We start from the raw sequence: 5,259 nt of genomic DNA, 5'->3' as shown, positions 1-5,259 counted from the left end.
TTGAGACAGAGTTTCGCTCTTGTTGCCCAGGCTGGAGTGCAATGGCACGATCTCGGCTCACCGCAACCTCCGCCTCCCGGGTTCAGGCAATTCTCCTGCCTCAGCCTCCTGAGTAGCTGGGATTACAGGCACGCGCCACCATGCCCAGCTAATTTTTTGTATTTTTAGTAGAGACGGGGTTTCACCATGTTGACCAGGATGGTCTCGATCTCTTGACCTCGTGATCCACCCGCCTCGGCCTCCCAAAGTGCTGGGATTACAGGCTTGAGCCACCGCGCCCGGCCTTTTTTTTTTTTTTAAGACGAGGTTTCACCATATTGGTCAGGCTGGTCTCGAACTTCTGACCTCAAGTGGTCCACCCGCCTCAGCCTCCCAAAGTGCTGGGATTACAGGCCTGAGCCACCGTGCCCGGCAAGGTCTCAGTTTCAAATGACACCTGTGTACTTTACTTTTTCTCTCTCTTTTTTCATTTTTATGTTTTTTTTTTTTCTTCCTTCATATCTAGCTCACTTTTTTTTTCCTGTCACCAAGGCGGGAAGGCAGTAGTGTCATCTCAGCTCACTGCTACCTTTGCCTCCCAGATTCAAGTGAGTCTCATGCCTCAGCCTCTGGAGTAACCAGATTACACCACACCCAGCTAATTTTTGTATTTTTAGTAGAGGCGGGGTTTAGTCATGTTGGCCAGGCTTTTCTGTAACTCCTGACTTTAAGTAATTCGCCTGCCTTGGCCTCCCAAAGTGCTGAGATTACAGGCATAAGCCACCATGCCCAGCCCCCTGTGTTGGTTTCCAGGGCTGCCATAACCACAACCTGGGTGGTTTAAACAATAGAAATGTATTCTCACCAACTGGGGCCACATAAGGAGACCCTGTTTCTACAGAAAATTTACAGATTAGCTGGGTGTGGTGGCTCATGCCTATGGTCCTAGCTACTACAGAGGCTGAGGTCCGAGAATTGCTTGGGCCTGGGAGGTCGAGGCTGCAGTGAGCTATGACTGCACCACTGTGCCCCAGCCTGGGCAACAGAGTGAGACCCAGTCTCTAAAAAGAAAGAAGCGGGTGGAGTGGCTCACGCCTGTAATCCCAGCACTTTGGGAGGCTGAGACGGGTGGATCGCCTGAGGTCAGGAGTTTGAGACCAGCCTAGCCAATATAGTGAAATCCTATCTCTACTAAAAATGTAAAATAATAGCTGAACTTGGTGGCGGGCCCCTGTAATCCCAGCTACTAGGGAGGCTGAAGCAGAAGAATCGCTAGAACCCAGGAGGCAGAGGTTGCAGTGAGCCGAGATCCTGCCATTGCACTCCAGCCTGGGCAACAAGAGCGAAACTCCATCTCAAAAAAAAAAAAAGAAAAATGTATTGTCTCATAGTTCTGACATCCATAAATCTAAGAGGAAGGTGTCAGCAGAGCAGTGCTCCCTCTAAAGCTCTGGGCAGAATGATTCCTTCCCTCCTCATAGCTCGGGATGGGGGCAGGGGCGGGGCTTCGCTCTCTCGCGTTCCTTAGCTCACAGCTGCATCACCCCAATCTCTACCCTGTTGCACCATCTTCTTCCCTGTGTGCGTGTCTCTGTGTGTCCTCTCTTAAAAGACACCCTTTCCAGACAGGCGTGGTGGCTCATGCCTATAATCCCAGCAATTTGGGAGGCTGAGGCGAACATATCACTAGAGGCCAGGAGTTGGAGACCAGCCTGGCCAATATGGTAAGACCCTGTTTCTACTAATAATACAAAAATTAGCCTGGCATTGTGATGCAAGCCTGTAGTCCCAGCTGCTTGGGAGGCTGAGATGGAGGATCACTTGAGCTCCAGAGGTCGAGGCTGTAGTGAGCTATGATCAAATCACCGCACTCCAGCCTAGGCGACAGGGTAAGAGCCTGTCTCAAAAATTTAAATTTAAAAAAAAGACACCCGGCCGGGCGCGGTGGCTCAAGCCTGTAATCCCAGCACTTTGGGAGGCTGAGGCGGGTGGATCACAAGTTCAAGAGATCAAGACCATCCTGGTCAACATGGTGAAACCCCGTCTCTACTAAAAATACAAAAAATCAGCTGGGCATGGTGGCACGTGCCTGTAATCCCAGCTACTCAGGAGGCTGAGGCAGGAGAATTGCCTGAACCCAGGAGGCGGAGGTTGTGGTGAGCTGAGGTCCCGCCGTTGCACTCCAGCCTGGGTAACAAGAGTGAAACTCCGTAAAAAAAAAAAAAAAAAAAGACACCCTTTCCTAGTGTGACTGCATATCAGTTAATTACATCTGAAAGGTCACATTCCAAGGTACTAGGTGTTAGAAAGTAAATATGTCAGCTGGGCTCGGTGGCTCACGCCTGTAATCCCAGCACTTTGGGAGGCCGAGGCAGGTGGATCACTTAAGGTCAGGAGTTCAAGAGCAGCCTGACCAACAGGGTGAAACCCCCATCTCTACTAAAAATATGAAAATTAGCCGGGCGTGGTGAGAGGCGCCTGTAATCCCAGCTACTTGGGAGTCTGAGGTAGGAAAATCAGTTGAACCTGGGAGGCAGAGGTTGCAGTGAGCCAAGATCATACCACTGCACTCCATCCTGGGCAACATAGCAAGATTCTGTCTCAAAAAAAAAGTGAACATGCCTTTTTGAGGGACACAGTCCAAACCCATAACCTCTGAAAAAAGACCCTTCCTGAACACCCAGAGAGCCGACCTCCCTCCATCACTTCCCTATCACCTGTTTCATTTCCTTCCTGCCAGTTACCATCATCTGTAATTGTTTGATGGCCAGTTGTTTCCCTCCATGGGAATGTAACCTCCACAAGATCTCAGGGAACTTATCTGTGTCTCAGGCTTTGTTGGAGCCCCAGGGCTTGGCACACAGTAGGCCCTCAATAAATATTTGTTAAAGGAATGAACTTTAAAGACCATCTACTGCAAAGGTTCCCAACTTTTGGGGCTCCTGAGCACCTCTGATTATTTTTAATGGGAAATATGCACATAAGCACACAGAGAAATATTTGCAGCTCTTAATTGAGGCCTGAAGAGGGGTGTGATCTGCCCATAATTCCCAGCTAATTCATGGCTCACTTTTTTTTTTTTTTTTGAGATGGAGTTTCGATCTTGTTACCCAGGCTGGAGTGCAATGGTGTGATCACAGCTCACTGCAACCTCTGCCTCCTGGGTTCAGGCAATTCTCCTGCCTCAACCTCCTGAGTAGCTGGGATTACAGGCACGCGCCACCATGCCCAGGTAATGTTTTGTATTTTTAGTAGAGACGGGGGTTTCACCGTGTTGACCAGGATGGTCTCCATCTCTTGACCTCGTGATCCACCCGCCTCAGCCTCCCAAAGTGATGGTATTACAGGCTTGAGCCACCGCACCCAGCCCTAATGGCTCACTTTAAATTAAAGTTCTCATCTCTGACTCCTAAACCAGTGCCCTATTAATTAATAAATCAGAGGTTCCGAAGCTCACTGGTGGACTGCGGGGCAATCAAGTTCAAAACATTGTGGCATTGCAAGTATCAGCTCCAGAGGTGGGAATACTCAAGTGCATGCAGGTTGGTTTCTGTCTTCAGATCAGTAGTTTCTAGGGTCTAATACTGGAACTGCAAACTGAAAAAAAGAAATCACTCATCTGTTTTTAAAATATTTACTAAAGGCTGGGTGCGATGGCTCATGCCTGTAATCCCAGCACTTTGGGGGGCTGAGGCGGGTGGATCACGAGGTCAAGAGATCGAGACCATCCTGGTCAACATGGTGAAACCCCATCTCTACTAAAAATACAAAAAATTAGCTGGGCATGGTGGCGCGTGCCTGTAATCCCAGCTACTCAGGTGGCAGAGGCAGGAGAATTGCCTGAACCCAGGAGGCGGAGGTTGTGGTGAGCCGAGATCGTGCCATTGCACTCCAGCCTGGGTAACAAGAGCAAAACTCCGTCTCAAAAAAATAAATAACATATTTACTAAAACATGGCCAGGCACAGTGGCTCACACTTGTAATTCCAGCACTTTGGGAGGCCAAGTCGGACAGATCACCTGAGGTCAGGAGTTTGAGACCAGCCTGGCCAACATGGTAAAACCCTGTCTCTACTAAAAATACAAAAATTAGCCAGGCATGGTGGCATATGCCTGTAATTTCAGCTACTTGGGAGGCTGAGGCAAAAGAATTGCTTGAATCCAGGAGGCAGAGTTTGCAGTAAGCCAAGATCGTGCCACTGCACTCCAGCCTGGATGACAGAGACTCCATCTAAAAAGAAAAAAATGTATATGTATATTAGCCAGGGATGGTGGCTTATGCCTGTAATCCCAGCACTTTGGGAGGCTGAGGCGGGCAGATCACCTGGGGTCAGGAGTTTGAGACCAGCCTGGCCAACATGGTGAAACCCTGTCTCTACTAAAAATACAAAAATTGGCCTGGTGCGGTGGTTCATGCCTGTAATCCCAGCACTTTGGGAGGCCAAGGAAAGTGGATCACCTGAGGACATGAGTTCAAGATCAGCCTGGCCAATGTGGTGAAATCCTATCTCTACTAAAAATATAAAACATTAGCCAGGCATGGTGGCGCGTGCCTGTAATCTCAGCTACTTGGGAGGCTGAGGCAGGAGAATCGCTGGAACCCAGTAGGCGGAAGTTTCAGAGGGCCAAGATCACGCCACTGCACTCCAGCCTGGAGTGGTGCTCCATCTCAAAAGTAAAATAAAATAAAATTTTAAAAAAGAGACAAAGCAATGAACAAAACAAGACAAAATGCCTACCCTCACAAAGCATATATTCCTGTGGGCTTAAAAATCCAACTTGAAATATTTATTTATTTATCTTACTTTTACAAAGAAAACTTTGGAGAAATTAAAAAGTAGAGAGAATAATATCTAATACTCAGTTTCAACTCATGACCAACTTTGTTTCATTTATGTTTCCACCCATTTTCCTGCCCTTTATATTATTTTGAAGTAAATTCCAAGCATCATATTCCAAAGAGTTTTTTTTTTTTTTCTGTCAGCTTTAGTAAGGTATAACTGACAAGAAGTAAAACTCATTCTTTTTTTTTTTTTTTTCAATTTTTTGCAAACCAGAAAGAGACATTATTTGCTGGTATGGACTGAAGGTGTTGTCTCTTCCAAGTTTATTCTTTTGGGAATACAATTTTATGACTTTTAACAGACAAATACAGTCATGTAATAATACACCTAAAGTGGACAGTTTCTGGCATCACATCTTCTAGGTCACTTATCTTTCTACTGTAATGTCTAATCTGCTATTAATCCCATCCAGAGCATCTTTTATCTCACATATTGTA

This window comes from Sapajus apella, unplaced genomic scaffold (assembly GCF_009761245.1).
Source record: "Sapajus apella isolate SASKATOON/1434 unplaced genomic scaffold, GSC_monkey_1.0 scaffold2, whole genome shotgun sequence".
NCBI lineage: Eukaryota > Metazoa > Chordata > Mammalia > Primates > Cebidae > Sapajus > Sapajus apella.
Note: the sequence above shows the minus strand (reverse complement) of the source record.